Source organism: Rutidosis leptorrhynchoides, chromosome 5 (genome assembly GCF_046630445.1).
Source record: "Rutidosis leptorrhynchoides isolate AG116_Rl617_1_P2 chromosome 5, CSIRO_AGI_Rlap_v1, whole genome shotgun sequence".
Taxonomy (NCBI): Eukaryota; Viridiplantae; Streptophyta; class Magnoliopsida; order Asterales; family Asteraceae; genus Rutidosis; species Rutidosis leptorrhynchoides.
Genome location: NC_092337.1, coordinates 393,619,498 through 393,640,492, shown reverse-complemented (window position 1 = coordinate 393,640,492; position 20,995 = coordinate 393,619,498).

Below are 20,995 nucleotides of genomic sequence, written 5' to 3'. Positions count from 1 at the left end.
TAAGGGTGGTGAATATTATGAAACGGAAGAAGTCAATTTATAATGGAAATACCGGACAAAGTAGCCAGGGCAGGTTACCACATTTAATTAAAGTGGATCCTAATTTCCTTAAATCCCGGTGAATCAAATCCTGTATATATTTCAAAGATTTTCTTTTAATTTCCTTGAATTCCAGAAATCAAACGTTACTACGTCAAGAGATAAGACGAATCTCTATTCTTCATTTCACTCTATTACGATAACTTCTCTCATACGCTTCGAGTAATTGGATTGTTTTATCCATATTATTCAACGGTGATAAAAATTCTATTTATCAACACATATTCGTCATGAAAACATTTTTATTGTTAGCCATGACGACCTCACTCAAATTTCGGGACGAAATTTCTTTAACGGGTAGGTACTGTGATGACCCGGAAATTTCGACTAAATTTAAACTTAATCTTAAATGATTAATGACTTCGACACGATAAGCAAAGCCTATGAAGTTGAGTCTCAAAATTTTGAACTATTCAATTACCCTTCGGTTGTTCTCAACGATTCGCGAACCATTATATGTAAATAGATACATATATATACTATAACTAGAAAACGTAACAAAGTTTTAATTGCATGATACCGTACATTAAACTTATTGGTTTATATATCTATTTGAATATATATGATTTCAAGTTATTTAGTAAACGATAGTAACATTCGATTATTGATTTGATTGATATTTAGATAAGTTAACTAAAACATTTAAGATGAACAAGTAAAATACTAATTTGCTACAGTATTTTCAAATTGCTACAGTACCCAAAATGCTACAGTGTTTTCAGAAATCACTATTTGCTACAGTGAAATTGACTTTGCTACAGTGAATTGCTACAGTAAAAATTGACTTTGCTACAGTGAATTGCTACAGTAACACTATTTCAAAATGAAAATGTATATATTATATATATATTAACAAATAGTGAGACGATGATTTATAGAAGTAAATGACCAAAACATTTGAAAGTTTAAGATATACTATGAGTGGTATAGTTTATGGATAATTTAAGACTATATTTTGACAAAGGTACGTGACACGAAACGTAAAATGCAAGTTTTCTAAAGGTACAAAAGGACATTCGAAAAACTGGAACCGGGACATAAGTCGAGTGATGACGTACGACTTATCGGAACAAAAATTACAAGTCAACTATGCACGCGAATTTAATATAATATATAATTAATTATTTAAATTATATATATTATATTAATATTTTATCATGTCGACAAACAAATGGACAAATGATTCTGAGCTGGAAATTGAGGCCATGCGATCGCATGGCCATCATGCCCAAAATCCATGCGATCGCATGAGGCAAAATTTCAGGCCAAGTGCTATAAATTCTCGAGTTTTGGCCAGATAAATCACACACACATATATATTATTTTTACTCCGTATTTATTTATTTTATTATTATTATTATTATTATTATTAATAAGATTATTATTAATCTTATTATTTTTATTATTAGTGTTATTATTTTTGCGATACAAAAATAATAATGTACATAAAATATTACGACGGAGTGCTGTCCAAGTAATTTTTCAAAACGAGTTTCTGAGAAAGCTAGAGCTAAGGAAAATATGGGTTATTGCCAAGGAGGTTATGGGTAATATTCGGGGGTATTTTTGTGAATCAAACCTCGTGCTTATTATCTCCAATGCGTCTACGTGCTTTCCTGCAATATTGTATATCAATATTAAACTGTGAGTTTCATAAGATCCCTTTTACTCTCTACATTTTTGGGCTGAGAATACATGCAAATGCTTTATTAACCGATATACAATATTTATATGCGTGAGTTTCATTTGCTCCCTTTTTAAATGTTTTTTCAATATATATTTTTGGGCTGAGAATACATGCACTTTATTTTAAACAATGGACACAAGTACATACTAAATTCTATACTGAGTTTGAACCGAAAATCCCTTAGCTTTGGTAACTAGTAACTGCCGGTTATAAGAACTGGTGGGCGCGAGTAGTAGTATATGGATCCATAGGGCTTGATATCCCCGTCCGAGCTAGAGCACTAGCCTTTTAACGGACGTATGCTATTTGAGAAACGTACACGTTGGTTTGCGTGTATTATTAAGATGATTATACAAAGAGTACAAATTATATTATAACGTTAAAGCTTAGTTACCAGGGTGCTCAATTTTGTAGAATATTTTGATAAACGTTTCTGGATGAAACAACTGAAATCTTGTGATCCACCTTTATACACAGATTATGCGAAACATTAAAACTATGAACTCACCAACCTTTGTGTTGACACTTGTTAGCATGTTTATTCTCAGGTTTCCTAGAAGTCTTCCGCTGTTGCTTATATGTTAGACAAGCTATGTGCATGGAGTCTTACATGACATACTTTTCAAGGAAACGTTGCATTCACCAAATTATCACCATGTATCTTATTTTGACTGCATTGTCAACGGAAGTACTATTGTAAACTATTATTTATGGTGATTGTCTATATGTAGAAATCATCAGATGTCGAAAACCTTTGATTTAAATATTCATTTATGGTGTGCCTTTTCAAAAGAATGCAATGTTTACAAAACGTATCATATAGAGGTCAAATACCTCGCAATGAAATCAATGAATGACGTATTGTCCATATGGATTTGGAGCGATCGTTTCAATATCAATCAAGACACTTCTCCAAAAATGTTGGGTTTACCTCTATTGGAATTTTATGTCACTTTCACACAATAAGACCAAATCCCACACACTTAATGTGAAATGTCCCGTTCTTATTGATTAAAAACGTTCCATATTAATTGATTTCGTTGCGAGGTTTTGACCTCTATATGAGACGTTTTTTTCAAAGACTGCATTCATTTTTAAAACAAACCATAACCTTTATTTCATAAATAAAAGTTTAAAAAGCTTTACGTAGATTATCAAATAATGATAATCTAAAATATCCTGTTTACACACGACCATTACATAATGGTTTACAATACAAATATGTTACATCGAAATCAGTTTCTTGAATGCAGTTTTTACACAATATCATACAAACATGGACTCCAAATCTTGCCCTTATTTTAGTATGCTACAGCGGAAGCTCTTAGTATTCACCTGAGAATAATCATGCTTTAAACGTCAACAAAAATGTTGGTGAGTTATAGGTTTAACCTATATATATCAAATCGTAACAATAGACCACAAGATTTCATATTTCAATACACATCCCATACATAGAGATAAAAATCATTCATATGGTGAACACCTGGTAACCGACATTAACAAGATGCATATATAAGAATATCCCCATCATTCCGGGACACCCTTCGAATATGATATAAATTTCAAAGTACTAAAGCATCTGGTACTTTGGATGGGGTTTGTTAGGCACAATAGATCTATCTTTAGGATTCGCGTCAATTAGGGTGTCTTTTCCCTAATTCTTAGATTACCAGACTTAATAAAAAGGGGCATATTCAATTTCGATAATTCAACCATAGAATGTAGTTTCACGTACTTGTGTCTATTTTGTAAATCATTTATAAAACCTGCATGTATTCTCATCCCAAAAATATTAGATTTTAAAAGTGGGACTATAACTCACTTTCACAGATTTTTACTTTGTCGGGAAGTAAGACTTGGCCACTGGTTGATTCAAGAACCTATAACAATATATACATATATATTAAAGTATGTTCAAAATATATTTACAATACTTTTAATACATTTTGATGTTTTAAGTTTATTAAGTCAGCTGTCCTCGTTAGTAACCTACAACTAGTTGTCCACAGTTAGATGTACAGAAATAAATCGATAAATATGATCTTGAATCAATCCACGACCCAGTGAGTATTGATCACAACTCAAACTATATATATATTTTGGAATCAATCTCAACCCTGTATAGCTAACTCCAACATTCACATATAGAGTGTATATGGTTGTTCCGCAATATATATATAGATGGGTCGACATGATAGGTCGAAACATTGTATACGTGTCTATGGTATCTCAAGATTACATAATATACAATATAAGTTGATTAGGTTATGGTTGGAATAGATTTATTACTAACTTTCACGTAGGTAAAATGAGTAGTTTTTATCAATCTTGTTTTACTCGCCATTTCTTCGTTTCTAATCCGTTTTGAGTGATTCCAGTGGCCACGGTTTCGTATTGAACTTAAATTTATGAATCTAAATAGAAAAAGTATTAGTTTTGATAATGCTAAAAACGAACATATATTTCATAGCATTATTCCTCAAGAAATACAAGCTTTTAGTTGCAATTGTTCTATTTACAAGTGATATTCGTTTAAATAATAAAAGGTGAAGACAAAAGACAGATTAGACGAATTGAAGATGCAAACGACCAAAAAGCTCAAAAGTACAAAAGACAATCAAAGAGGTTCTAATTATTGATAAGAAACGTCTCGAAATTACAAGAGTACAAGATTCAAAACGCAAAGTACAAAATATAAAATTGTACGCAAGGACGTTCAAAAATCCGGAACCGGGACATGAGTCACCTCTCAACGCTCGACGCAACGAACTAAAAATTATAAGTCTACTATGCACAAGAATATAATATAATATATAAATAATTATATTAATTATTTATATTTTATATTTATATATAAAATCCGTCGGCAAGAAAGACTCCAAAAGTTTTGAGCTGTAATTTCAAACTCCGCGACTCGCGGAGTTTGAAGGCCAAAAAGGCCGCGAGTCGCGGAGCCCCCAGTTTTAAAACTCCCTATAAAGCAAACCGAATTCTGATCATTTTCATCCATCTTTTTCTTCTTCTTCTCATACGTAAAATATATATATATATTTATAATTTATATTTTAATTTTAATTATAATTCTAATAATAAGGGTATGTTAGCGAATATTGTAAGGGTGTAAGTCGAAATTCTGTCCGTGTAACGCTACGCTATTTTTAATCATTGTAAGTTATGTTCAACCTTTTTATATTAATGTCTCGTAGCTAAGTTATTATTATGCTTATTTAAAACGAAGTAATCATGATGTTGGGCTAATTACTAAAATTGGGTAATTGGGCTTTGTACCATAATTGGGGTTTGGACAAAAGAACGACACTTGTGGAAATTAGACTATGGGCTATTAATGGGCTTTATATTTGTTTAACTAAATGAAAGTTTGTTAATGTTAATATAAAGATTTACAATTGGGCGTCCCTATAAATTACCATATACACTCGATCGGACACGATGGGCGGGGTATTTATATGTACGAATAATCGTTCATTTAACCGGACACGGGAATGGATTAATAGCCACTAGAATAATTAAAACAGGGGTGAAATTACATTCAAGGGTAATTGGTGTAATTGCTAACAAAGTAGTAAAACCTTGGTTTACACGCAGTTGATAACCTGGTGTATTCATTAAACAAAGTATTAAAACCTTGTTACAATTTGAATCCCCAATTTGTTGGAATATTTAACTTCGGGTATAAGGATAATTTGACGAGGACACTCGCACTTTATATTTATGACTAATGGACTGTTATGGACAAAAACTAGACGGACATATTAAATAATCCAGGACAAAGGACAATTAACCCATGGGCATAAAACTAAAAAATCAACACGTCAAACATCATGATTACGGAAGTTTAAATAAGCATAATTCTTTTATTTCATATTTAATTTCCTTTATTTTATATTTAATTGCACTTCTAATTATCGCATTTTTATTGTTATTATATTTAATTGCACTTTTAATTATCGTACTTTTTAATTATCGCAAGTTTATTTTATTGCACTTTTATTATTTGTAATTTCATTTATCGTTATTTACTTCATGCTTTAATTTAAGTCTTGTATTTATTTTTAATATTTTACATTTGGTTTTAACTGCGACTAAAGTTTTAAAATCGACAAACCGGTCATTAAACGGTAAAAACCCCCCTTTATAATAATAATATTACTTATATATATATTTGTATTTTTATAAAAGTAAACTAATATAGCGTTAAGCTTTGTTTAAAAAAAAGATTCCCTGTGGAACGAACCGGACTTACTAAAAACTACACTACTGTACGATTAGGTACACTGCCTATAAGTGTTGTAGCAAGGTTTAAGTATATCCATTCTATAAATAAATAAATATCTTGTGTAAAATTGTATCGTATTTAATAGTTTTTCCTAGTAAAATATAAACTATTTCGTATACCTTAGCTTTGACATCAAGTATTTTTGGCGCCGCTGCCGGGGAACTTTCTAAATGCCGAAAGCGCAACGCTAATAAAAAAAAAAAGTTTTAAATATTCGAAAATATAAAAAGAAAAACAAAAATATAAATATTTTTAGGAGTTTGATAAATATTTAAGTTTTATAAAGTTTCTTTGTTTTTATTTTATAAAAACATAAGTTTTATTTAAGTATTTTTTTTTTATTTAAAAACATAAAATATATATATATATATATATATATATAAATCTAGTTTTAAGATTTTTATTTATAAAATTATAAAGTAATTCTATTTTTATTTAAGTTTTAAATATAAAGTTTTATTAATACACATATTTAAAAACAGAAAATAAAAAATAAAAAAAAAAAATTAAAGAAAAACGCGTCGAATTTAAAATAACCTGTCAGCTAAATTTTGGAACCCCGCGAGTCGCGGGGTTTGAAGCCTTGAATACCGCAAGTCGCGGAGCTGCTCTGACACGCTGACAGAACCCTAATTTCACATTAATTACGGATTATATTATAATTATTAATATAAAACCCTAATTAGTTTTTAATTAATTATTAATTTTAGTTTTTATTATTATTTTGTTTAATTAGTTTAATTAAAATATTAAATTAATAGTTTTAATAAATAAATAATATAAAAATAATATTTTTATAAAAATTGTAATTTTTACAACTTTTTGTATATTTTTATATTTTGTCCCTTTTTAATTGTTTTAGCGTAATATTTGTATTTTTAGCTCATATTTAGTTTTAAACTTAGATTTTGCCATAGTTATTTTTACTTCTAGATTTTTAGGCTTTGCCGTAGAATTCCTTAAGTGCTTTTTCTTTAGACTAAGATTCAGGTACTTTAGAATTTTACGACACCTTTATAAGTTTTAATTTCTTTTTAAGTTATTTCCATTTGGGATTTAGTTTTTCTTGTAAGCTTTAATATTTTTAGACGACTTTTACTATGTACCAATTATCATTCCAGTTAGTAATTTCAATTCGCGATTATAATTTTAAGTTAGTTGTAGTAATAAGGTTAGGTTAGTCAAGTATTTTTAAGTTTTTATAAGTTTCTTTTATTTTCCCGTCACCTTTTATTTTTCAACCATTTTTCTTTTTCGACCTTTTTCGACGAACTCTTTTTCTTTCTTATTTCTCGCTATTCTAGTTTTAGGACATAGATTTTTATTCTACTTCTTCTCTAAATTTCTTAAAATTACGAAAATTTATTTTAAGTGGTTAAATTGATAGACATCAAAATTTTCTGGTTCGTAGTAATAGTTGGATTTGTACGTGGACCGGGTTATTGGAGCCAAACAGTCCTCAATTATATTGAGACCAAACGAATCCTGCCCCTCTGCTGCATCTTTTGGCTATTCGAAACGTGGGCAAAATCAAAAAAGTCTATTGGTTGGATAACTTATTATAATTTTTCTTTCCTTTTTAAAACTAATAGGATATTCAGTGAATGCACCGAGCAAGACGTTCACCACCTTTTGTACGTTCACCATCTGTAACTAGATCAAGACATTTAGCAAATATAACCGCCGTTGATTTTTCTTTAGAATCGTCATCCAGTCGACCAAGTACTTCAGTTCAAATTTCTGATAATCCATTTTTTGAACCCAACCTCACAATTGAGAATCCGAAGAATATTCAGGAACGGTTCATAGATCCTGAACCATTAAACTTTCCTCCGGAACCACCAATCATTCAAACAGAGATTGTTGAGGAACGAACCATTAAATCAGAATCATCTAGTGATACCGATTCAACAAATTCAATTATGGAGAATCTGGAACCTTTAAGTATGGAAGACCGAATGAGAGCTAAACGCACTGGCCAAGGTCACGCAATTACTCATCCAGACATTAATGCGCCAGATTATGAAATCAAAGGACAAATTCTACACATGGTGACTAATCAATGCCAATTTAGTGGTGCGCCGAAGGAAGATCCAAATTGATATTGCTCATTAACATCATATATATCTATCGCAATATCACTTAAAACGCTCTAGAATCGAAGATAATGAAGGTGATCTACAAGTGATAAGCCAAGATGCGCGAATTTGTATCGGAAGAATGATTTGCAAAGAATTTTGATGATTTATGACATTGGTCGATCCCGATACGAGTTAGGGTCAAGGTAGCACTCTAAAATGATAGAACAAGGCTTTCGATATGTTAGGCTTCGTCCAAATGAGCTAATATTAAAAAGAAAACGAAACAGTGCCCTTTAGCTAAGCAGGACGCCGTCCAGGGAATGGGGACGCCGTCCTGCCCTTTGATGTGGGACGCCGTCTTGGACAATCGGGACGCCGTCTAGGTCTGTTTATCGGGACGCCGTCCTGCCTTTTGGGACGACGTCCCGTAGTAGGTGTACCCGACTTTTCTGCTTTTTACCTAATTTCTCCGCTTTAAAACTTCATTTTTGGGACTGTTTCATAAGAGTTACGCACCAGAGAGTTTTAGAGGCGATTTTCAGGAGCTATTTGGAGAATTCCAACCTCTTTGAAGAGGCTCAACATCAAGGCATCATCCATCAACATCTTCTTCATCCAAGAACTCTTGTTCTTGTAGGTTATTTACTTGTTCTCAGCAATGATTTCAGTTAATAATTTGATTGTATTGTTATCTGTTACCATGATTGTTGGCTAGTTTCTATAATGTTTGTCTAGATTAATAACCAAGGTATTGGATGTAATCTTATTGATTGAATGTATTATGCGTGATAGATTGAAGCTTGAATTAAGAACCATGCTTATTATTGTTAAAACCATTTGTATCTAGTTAATTGATATGTTGTTGATAAAGAGAACTCTTGTTGATGTATCATATTGATTTACAATCAACTTGTCTTAGATTGATTGTTTGCTAAACCGGACTAAGGGGGTAAACTAGATTAAAACGGTTAAACAAAATAGGAATGAATTGTGTAGAGCGAACGCAAAGACAATTGTTATTCAAGTCTTTGATCTTGTTGATCAACTAGTCACAAACGAAAAGGTCTAAATTATAGGGAACCCTCGCTTAGTAATTCTAGTTTGAGTACTTGCTAAAGAGAACTCTTGGCGAGTCGATTTAGGTGATTAGCATACTTATAGTTATTTGATTACAAATACAAGAACTATAGTGAAAAGGGAACCCTTGATCTTGTTATTATATTTGCGTGTTTATCCGAGAGAACTCTTAGTGAACCTATTAGATAACTACACACATAATTATTCAATCAGGGCTTAATATCTAATTTACATCCAATACCGAGGGTAAAATATCTAGATAAACATTTCATCTCTTTGATTTAATTCAAAACTATCTTACTTGCTTTATTTGCATTTATTTGTATCTTATAAACCAAAAGACTAAAAATATTGTTTTTACATTTAACCTTCTTTGATTTGGCTAAATCGTTAAAACAGCCACAAAACATAAAACTTGTACTTTTACTTTAATTCACTTAGTTAATCATAATATAGTTTCTAATTCTAGTTTGACTGATATAACTGTCCTTGGAACGATACACGGAACTAAACCAGTTTCTATACTACTACACGATCGGGTACACTGCCCGTTAGTGTGTAGCAATCTCTAAAACCGGTATTTTCCATACGATAATTCATATACCACTTTTCGCACATCAAGTTTTTGGCGCCGCTGCCGGGGACAGTTTTGTGTCAAAATAGGACTATTAACTAATTTGTGATTAAGTAGTTCTTAATTATTTTTAATTATTGATAGTCTTTGATTTTAATTTTATAGAATCGGTATGTGTGATAGTTTTTGTTAGTTGTGTGATTGACAGATTATAGGTTGCATATGCCACATACTCGAAGTTCAGAATCTCCATTATTTACACCATTTACAGAACCTGATAGAAAGCTTGGTAGGATTTCAAAAGAAGTACTTGAAATTTTTGAATCTTCATCAAAGCAAGAAACCTTTGATTCAGAATCAAGTACGACCAAGCCTCGATATTCAGACTTTGGTAAACCCGTTCAACCCCCAAATTTTGAAATGGAAGGAGAAAGACCGTTGGTACCACGACAATCAATGGCAGCAAAGATGAAAGCAACCCGGACCGGACAAGGTAGTGCTATTACTCCACCTACTGGTGAGGTAACTTTTGAAATAAAAGGACCTATTCTTCAAATGATTAATAACAGGTGTCAATTTGGTGGTGGTCCGAATGAAGATGCAAACGAACATATTCGTCTCTTTCAAGAGATATGTCTTCTATTTAAACTTAAACCAGAAACTGACCAGGCCATATTATTAAGACTTTTCCCTTGGACACTCCAAGGGGAAGCACGAAGTTGGTTAGATTCATTGGCCGAGGCTACGATAGAAACGTGGGATGGTATGTTGGAAAAATTTCTTAAGAAATATTTTCCAGCATCCAAGTCCGCGAGACTCCAACACGAAATTACCCAATTCTGTCAAAAGCCGATGGAAACCCTGTACGAAGCATGGAATCGATTTTCCAAAATGTTAAGAGGTTGTCCAAACCATGGTTTGGATACCTTTCAAAAGGTCCAAATCTTTTACAAAGGTTGTGATGTAGCAACCCGAATTTCAATTGACCAAGCGGCCGGTGGTTCTCTTATGGACAAAACCGAGCAAGAGGCTTATGAGATAATCGAGAAACTAGCCGATTATTCTCATGAGTGGCATCAAGAACGCCCAATTACTCGAAATGCTCAAGTCCAAAGCGCTGGTGCTTATGATGACTTAAGCTCCCTAGGTGTAAAAATAGATGGTGTTGTCCGAAACATGGACAAAATCACCAAGGAAATCCATAGTATGAAAGTAGGTTGTGAATACTGTGGAGGTCTCCACTTAGGAAAAGATTGTGATGCCGGGTTAACCATGACTCAAAAAGAAGAAGTGGCTTTCATAAGCCAAAGAAATAATAACCAGTTTCAGGGAAGAGCCCAATTTAACCGGAACTTTAACAACCCCTACAACCCTCAAGGTCAAACTTCCAATTTTCAACAAGGGTCAGGTAGTGGGTTCCAACAACAAACTCCGGGTTTTTACCAAAAACCCCAACAGGAAGAGAAAAAGTCAAATTTAGAGAGTATGTTGGAAAAGTTAATTACATCACAAACTCAGCTTGTCACAAATATAAACCAAACCAACGAGAAAAACGAACATCAATTTAGAAACCAACAAGCATCAATTCAAAATTTAGAAAAACAAATGAGTGGTTTAGCCAATTTACTGAGTGAGAGGAAACCAGGTAGTTTACCGGACGATACCAGTAAAAACCCACGAAACGAGCACGCAAATGTTATCACCACACGGAGTGGTCTAGCATACGATGCTCCAAAAATGCCCGAAAATTCTGATTTCAGGGTTCCATTGAACCAAAATGATGAACCGGTTAAGGAGCCGGAAAAAGTGGTTGAAAAGGAAGAACGGGAAAAACCCGTAGTGAAACCATATCAACCACCGCTCCCATACCCAAGAAAACAACAACAAGAGAGGCTAGAGGCCGAAAGGTCGAAATTCCTAGATATGTTTAAACAAATTAACATAAACATGCCTTTCATTGATGTAATCTCAGGTATGCCCAAGTATGCTAAGTTTTTAAAAGACTTACTTACTAATCGGAAGAAAATGGAGGAACTTTCATCCGTCACCATGAATGCTAATTGTTCAGCAATTTTGATGAACAAAATACCGAAAAAGTTAGCTGATCCTGGAAGTTTTACCATACCATGTCTCCTGGGAGATTTGGAATGCATTAAAGCATTAGCGGATTTAGGGGCTAGCATAAATTTAATGCCTTATTCATTATATGTTAAGCTAAACCCCGGGGAACTGAAACCAACTCGAATGGCAATCCAACTAGCAGACCGCTCTGTTAAATTCCCTCGTGGAATTTTAGAGAATATGTTAGTAAAAGTAGGTACCCTAGTATTTCCGGCTGATTTTGTAATTCTAGACATGGAGGAGGACACACGTGTGCCTCTTATATTAGGTCGACCTTTCCTCAATACCGCTAGAGCTATGATAGATGTTCATGGGCAGAAATTGACCCTTAGTATTGAGGATATGAAGGTTACCTTTTCCGTTGACCATGCCTTGCAATACCCCGAGTCTACTGATGATCAATGTTATTATTTGCAAACCGTAGACACGTATTCGGAGGTATTGCAGGAATTTCCAGAATTGCACGGTACAGGAGAATGCATTTTTGCGGAAGGTGATGATGAAACAATGGTGGAAGAAGTGGAGATGTTGACCACTTTGATGGCTAACGGGTATGAGCCAAATGATGAAGAGTACAGAAAGTTGGATTTAGGGAATGAATACCGATGTAAAACATCGATTGAAGAACCTCCCGTTTTGGAACTAAAGCCACTTCCAAATCACTTGGAATATGCTTACCTACAAGAAGGTTCTACTCTCCCGGTGATCATTTCATCCGAACTCTCTGTAAGTGAGAAATCTAAGCTTATTTCCATGTTAAAAGCCCATAAAACGGCTCTAGCATGGAAAATTCATGACATCAAGGGTATAAGTCCCTCTTATTGTACACATAAGATATTAATGGAAGATAACTATAAGCCGTGTGTACAAAGACAAAGGCGACTCAACCCCAATATGCAAGAAGTTGTTAAGAAGGAGATTGTAAAACTCCTAGATGCGGGTCTTATTTATCCAATTTCGGATAGTCCTTGGGTGAGTCCGGTCCAATGCGTGCCCAAAAAGGGTGGCATGACCGTTGTCACAAATGAAAACGACCAATTAATTTCTACCAGGACTATCACGGGTTGGAGGGTATGCATTGACTACAGAAAATTAAATGATGCTACCCGAAAAGACCATTTTCCCCTTCCTTACATTGATCAAATGTTGGAAAGATTAGCGGGAAAGAATTTTTATTGTTTTCTTGACGGTTTCTCGGGATATTTCCAAATCCCTATAGCACCCGAGGACCAAGAGAAAACGACCTTTACATGTCCTTATGGTACTTTCTCCTATCGGCGTATGCCTTTTGGCTTATGCAATGCTCCTGCTACCTTCCAAAGATGTATGGTGGCTATTTTTCATGACATGATTGAAGATTTTATGGAAGTATTCATGGATGACTTCTCAGTCTTCGGTGATTCTTTTGACTCATGTCTTAAAAATCTTGAGCGTATGTTGATTAGGTGTGAAGAATCAAATCTTGTACTAAACTGGGAAAAATGCCATTTTATGGTAAAAGAGGGAATTGTATTGGGTCATAAAATTTCTTGTGCAGGTCTTGAGGTGGATCGGGCTAAAGTGGAAGTAATAGCCAAATTACCACCACCAACGAATGTGAAAGGTGTTAGAAGTTTTCTGGGGCACGCCGGTTTTTACCGGCGGTTCATTAAAGATTTTTCCAAAATTGCAACTCCCATGAACAAACTTCTTGAGAAGGACGCTCCATTTGTCTTTACAGACGAGTGTCTTACCGCCTTTAATCTTCTTAAAGCAAAGCTCACGCAGTCACCGATTCTCATATCGCCGAATTGGTCAATACCATTCGAACTTATGTGTGACGCCAGTGACTTTGCTATTGGTGCCGTCTTGGGGCAAAGAATAGAAAAACATTTCAAGCCCATTTACTATGCTAGTAAGACACTGCAAGGAGCCCAACTTAATTACACTACCACCGAGAAGGAACTCCTTGCAATCGTCTTTTCGTTTGACAAATTCCGATCCTATTTAGTGCTAGCAAAGACGGTTGTCTACACAGACCACTCGGCATTAAAGTACTTGCTTTCTAAGCAAGATGCTAAACCCCGTTTAATACGTTGGGTCTTGCTTTTGCAAGAATTTGACATCGATATAAAAGATAAAAAGGGTGCCGAAAACCTAGCTGCCGATCACCTTTCTCGACTTGAGAACCCGAATCTTGGGGTTCTACATGAGACAGTTATCCAAGATAATTTTCCTGATAAAAATCTCATGAGGGTTGAGAAAATTGATGATCCATGGTTTGTAGACATTGCCAACTATCTTGCGGGTGGATTCCTAGAAACCGGTATGTCACACCAGAAAAGAAAGAAATTCTTTAGTGACTTAAAATACTATTTTTGGGAACACCCATATCTCTTTAAACAGTGTCCCGATGGGATAATCCGTCAGTGTGTTTCGGGGAAGGAATGCACCGAAATTCTGCTTGACTGTCACCTTGGTCCAACAGGTGGGCACTTTGGTCCCCAAATCACGGGGAAGAAAGTTTATGAGGCCGGTTTCTATTGGCCTACAATATTCAAAGATGCCTACGCTGTTTGTAAAGCTTGTGACGCGTGCCAACGGGCCGGTCAAATAACTAAACGGGATGAAATGCCTCAACAAAGCATCCAAGTATGCGAGGTGTTCGATGTTTGGGGAATTGACTTTATGGGCCCCTTTCTAAAATCTCATTCTTACCTCTACATACTTGTCGCCATAGATTATGTTTCTAAATGGGTAGAGGCAAAACCTCTACCAACAAATGATGGCCGAGTAGTGGTAAACTTTTTGATGGAACTTTTCTCTAGGTTTGGCACGCCAAAAGCTCTTATAAGTGACCGGGGCACCCACTTCTGCAATAAGCAAATGGAAAAGGTGTTGAAAAGATATGGAGTAATCCATAAAATTTCGACATCCTATCATCCTCAGACGAGTGGGCAAGTAGAAAACACCAACCGGTCATTAAAACGCATACTTGAAAAGACCGTTGGTGCCAATCCAAAAGAGTGGTCAACCAAGTTAAACGATGCATTGTGGGCCTTTCGCACGGCCTACAAAACACCGATTGGAACAACTCCTTTCCGTATGGTATACGGAAAAGCATGCCATCTCCCGTTGGAGATTGAACATAAAGCACATTGGGCATTAAGGGCATGCAATTTGGATTACCAAGAATCGGGTCGGTTACGTTTGACCCAACTAAATGAATTAGACGAGTTGAGGCTTGAAGCCTATGACAACTCTCTAATTTACAAGAAAAAAACCAAACAATGGCACGACAAAAGATTGAAACGTCCAAAGGAATTCATGGAAGGCGATCGTGTCCTTGTTTATAATTCCCGTTTCAAGTTATCACCCGGAAAGCTTAAGTCCCGGTGGACGGGACCGTTTGTTGTTAGAAAGGTGTACCCTTATGGTACAGTCGAAATGGAGAACGGGAAAGGTGATATTTTTAAAGTGAATGGCCACCGGGTCAAACACTACGTTGATGGTCCCCTGGAAATTGAGGATGAGGTTAGCCTCAACTTCAAGAAAAACGCCTAAATCAAAACGGGGACGAGTTTGGTGAACGACTCGTAAAAAAAATGGTTCACATTTGTAATTAGGTTTGTATTGTGTGTGCTATAAATTTTTGTTTGGTACAAAATGATTAACGTATGACCCCGAAACGCAAACGACTCAGAAAATCAGGTCAGTGAGTTTTAGTGTTACAGGACGCTTTCCTCCTGACCTAGACGCCGTCCCAATATACAAACCGGGACGCCGTCCTCCTGACCTAGACGCCGTCCCACTTTAAAAGTCTAGACGCCGTCTAGGTTCACAAGACGCCGTCCCGAACCCCGAGTCAGAAAAATAATACGCGTTTTATAGACCTACCCACTCATTTTTCATCCACAAAATACACTCTTCTCTATTTTTCTCTGCCCTAACCCGAACCACACTCCAAAAACCCTAATTTCTACTTCAAATTCGCGATTTCCTCTTCAAATTCAAGCTTCAAATCATGAACTTTTTGGTATGGATACTCCATTTTTACACTTTTCTTTATCAATTACTTGAATTGTATGTCTATATCTATAAATTGGTGAAGGATAAGTGTGGGGTGTTTGATTTGCATGATTATTGTTAAGATTAACATACCTTAGATGTTTAAATTGCCCTTGTGTGTTTATTTTGCAAAGATTAATTGTTCTTAGGGGTTTATTCATGATACTAGGGTTTGAAGATTTTAAATCCGAATTTAGGGTACTTAATTTGTGATGATGAGTTATTGTATGATGTTTATGATTCTTGTGAAGTATTTGATTGTGTTGGTGATGTTGATGTCAATTTGGCCGGGTCATTTTTTTTTGAATATTAGTAAATTTCTAAGCATATGATGAATTATAATGAATTTATGAAATGTGTATGCTTGTTTTTTTTATTTGTAAGGTCATGTTGAATCAAATAAGGGAATGGAATGCCATAATGTATGTGTTAAGATGGTCATTTGAGATAAAAAAAAAAATTTGTGAAAATTGCACTATGATTTGTGATGAATATGATTAGTATGCAAGGTTAAATGCTATGACCTATGACACAACATACTTGAATCCTTTAGGTCCTAAGTTTGTGCTACTTTGTTAAGTTGTGATTTTCGTTTTTGAAAGTGTGTTAATGAATTCAAGTTGACTTTGGTTGACTCTGGTATAAACTTGTGAACATGCACTTTTGGTGTAAATGAATCATAATGCTTTTGAACTACGAATTGAATGATGAAGTTCTCCTGCTACTCGGTTATGTTTTTAGCTAACATTAACACAACGGTTTCTATGTTCTTTTGGTTTGGTGTATAATGTTTTACAGGGACAATCAAGCAGAGGAGGACCGGCAAAAAGAGGAAGGACAGCAGGTTTGGCTCCTCCACGACAACCACCACCACAACAACAACATCATTCATCATCGTCTTCCGGAGAAGAAGCGGAGGAGGATCTAAACGATCCTCGAGTTTGGTTAACACAGGTACAGAATGACGAAGACTACACCGAAACTTTTGAGAGAATAAACCGTAGGCCGATTAATGCCACTTGGTATTTTTTCTGGGGGCCATTGGAGGAGGCGGGCATGCGCCGACATGTTACTAATTTACTCGCCATTCCTTACGGTAGAGTAGTAGCCCACGCCTGGGAACATGTTTTTAGCATCAATGAACCAATCTACCCGGTGCTTCGTAAAGAATTCTACTCTACTATGCGGTTTAGCAATGTAAGTGATTATTTGTCAACTGAGTTTCTACGGTTTCGTCTAGGAGGCCAAGACAGGGGTTTGAGCAGTTTTCAGCTTTGTCGAATTCTGGGTATTTTTGAGGAACTCACCGACACACAGTTAGGTGAATACTTGAGGGCTTCTGATTATGTTGGCCGACATCAGTTTGATGACACTTCTTATTGGCGCAGAATTTGTAAGCCAAATAATGCGCCTGCACATTTTCGATCAAGCAAACACCGGTACAACGAAATCGCAGCCCGGGATGATAGGCTGCTTCATCGACTCATCGCATGCACGTTTAATGCGAGGATTGAGGGTAATGAGAAGGTGAAAACATTAGATTTGTGGATTATGGATCAAATCAAGCAGGGTTCCTATACCGACATTCCTGGGCTAATCGGTAATTATTTCCTTGCCATTGCGACTGAGACACGGCTACGGAAGCCACTTCTGGGGGGCACTACATAACCCGATTTGCCCGATACTTTAACATTGATTTCGACAGATTACAGGAATTTACGAGTGTGATGAAACCATTGAAAAAGGTTTTTTATATTAATGCCGAAATCATTATGAAAGACAGAAATGGGCATTTGGTACCCTTTGTTGCAGCTGGTGCAGGTGGCGCAAGTGGCAGTGGTGTTCAGCAAGAGCAGCAACAGGAAGAGGAGGCGGAAATGGAGGCACAAACTAATGTTGGTGAACAGGTTCCGTGGCATCCGTCCCAATCAAGTTGGGACAGTTTGGTTGGTAGTGTTAATAACATGAGGTTAAGCCCGAACGAACAAAGGATGCACAACGATCGAATGTGGGATAGTCAGCAGCGAATGGAGCAACGACAGATTGCTCAAGTGCACGATCAGGGATGGATGAGTTATGGTATTGATTGGAATAACCATAACTCAGAGTTGTTTTATTCCAACCCCGAGCAGTACTATGGGACGACACGTCTGACACCCCAATATTACACGGATCCTCAAAACCCACCTCCGCCTCACCCGATTTATGATAATACCGCTGCGTTGCAGGATGCTCGGAACAGATTTGAGCAGCAATATCCACAGGGGCGCCCGTACCGCGATGGTTCGGGTAATTATTTTTGGCCGTTTGATAACTAGGCCTGCGTGCCTATTGGATCATTTTGTACCTTGTTTTTAGACTATTTTATTTGTGTGATGTATTTTGATACAATTATGGTTTGTAATAATATACTAATGTGTGGTTTGATAAACGGATGTGGTTGTAAAAACACCGTTATTTTTATATGCTTTGTGTGGTTTGTTTATTTTGTGCAGCATGATTGAACTTCAAAGACTGGCATTAAGTTCAGCGACATTTGATATTATGATGTGTGTATGATGATAATCGCAGACTAGACGATGCTCTTATGCTGGCAGTAAGTTCAGCGGCATCCGTCTACATATTCCACGATTTACAGGTTAAAAATTGAAAATTTCTACAATCACCCTATCACTTTGCCCTCTAAATTTAATCCTTTTTGTGATTTCATGCAATGAGGGCCTTGCATGATCTCAAGTGTGGGGTGGGGAATAGAAATTTATCGGGAACTCGTTTCACAAAAATTAAGGCGTTTATTATAAAATTTTAAAATTTTCATGTAAGCCTTAAAAACGATTAAAAGCCCAAAAACCACGTTATACACATTATGGTCTTAAAATCTAGAAAATAAATGTTGGTTTACATTTTAAATTATTAATAGTCTTTGAAGTTGCTCCATCATTCAATTATTTGAATGAAAATCCTACTAGTTTAGTAAGCTAACTTGTAGGTCACTTGTACCAAAACGAGTGTAAACCGTGAGAGAGCGGTGATTGTATAGCGTGGTCGGAAACCGGATCTCGCGCCAGATCAAAAACCCTAAGGGCGATCCTCATTGTTTCTCCTAACAAGGACAATGTTGCGTCCGACCACTTATTATGACCATACAGGATGTATCTGTTCCATCCTCAAGGAAGTAAAGTCTTCCGAATGACACACTTACTGATTCAATTCAGAAGATGTAGTCCAGACCAGTTGTAGGGTGACAAAAACTCTTGAAAAGTCATTACTAACATCGACTGGAAATCTACCAGGCCTCAACGTCAAACAGGGAAACTGGTAGTCAAGGTTTGTCTCAATGAGGGGGATTAACTAGTAAAACGGGGGGGCACCATGTATACACAAAATGTTAGTGATTTATCAGATCCCCGGAAGGATAACCTCCAGAAAGGTAATATATCAGCTTTTAAGCCTGATAAACTTCAATCTTTATGATTGACTTAACGGATTAGATGATTACCTCATGATTATCGATGATATCCGGACGTAATGTGTATCCTCCTAAGCACATTATTTTCTACCGACATCTCGCGATGTTAGGTACCGTGGGAGGGATTGGCTTGACCAATAGCAGGAAACCCGCACTCATTTTTCAAAATTTAAAAATCCGACAAAATCGGAAAACGTGTCTAGTATTAAAAACTAGCATGATATTTTCAAAACCATAAAACGTTTTCATCAAGGTCCTGATTTCCCTAGGATCAAATTTTTCGGATATTTGGCTCTAATCTACCAAAAATGTGTGTGTGTTTCCATTGTGTATAAAGCGTGCGTGTGATTTCAATAAAAGTGTACTATACTTAAAGCGTGTGTTTCCATAGTGTATATAGCGTGAGTGTGTTACTTAAAGTGTGTGTTTCATATAGTGTGAGTTGTGTTTCATATCAACGTGTGTGTTTCGTATGCTTCGAGTGATTCATGTAATGTTTGTAATCTATATTGTGTGATTATGTTTGATATTGTTCTACGTTGTAAAGAAAGAATTGCTTGAGGACAAGCAAGGTTTAAGTGTGGGGTGTTTTGATATTGCTCATTAACATCATATATATCTATCGCAATATCACTTAAAACGCTCTAGAATCGAAGATAATGAAGGTGATCTACAAGTGATAAGCCAAGATGCGCGAATTTGTATCGGAAGAATGATTTGCAAAGAATTTTGATGATTTATGACATTGGTCGATCCCGATACGAGTTAGGGTCAAGGTAGCACTCTAAAATGATAAAACAAGGCTTTCGATATGTTAGGCTTCGTCCAAATGAGCTAATATTAAAAAGAAAACGAAACAGTGCCCTTTAGCTAAGCAGGACGCCGTCCAGGGAATGGGGACGCCGTCCTGCCCTTTGATGTGGGACGCCGTCTTGGACAATCAGGACGCCGTCTAGGTCTGTTTATCGGGACGCCGTCCTGCCTTTTGGGACAACGTCCCGTAGTAGGTGTACCTGACTTTTCTGCTTTTTACCTAATTTCTCCACTTTAAAACTTCATTTTTGGGACTGTTTCATAAGAGTTACGCACCAGAGAGTTTTAGAGGCGATTTTCAGGAGCTATTTGGAGAATTCCAACCTCTTTGAAGAGGCTCAACATCAAGGCATCATCCATCAACATCTTCTTCATCCAAGAACTCTTGTTCTTGTAGGTTATTTACTTGTTCTCAGCAATGATTTCAGTTAATAATTTGATTGTATTGTTATCTGTTACCATGATTGTTGGCTAGTTTCTATAATGTTTGTCTAGATTAATAACCAAGGTATTGGATGTAATCTTATTGATTGAATGTATTATGCGTGATAGATTGAAGCTTGAATTAAGAACCATGCTTATTATTGTTAAAACCATTTGTATCTAGTTAATTGATATGTTGTTGATAAAGAGAACTCTTGTTGATGTATCATATTGATTTACAATCAACTTGTCTTAGATTGATTGTTTGCTAAACCGGACCAAGGGGGTAAACTAGATTAAAACG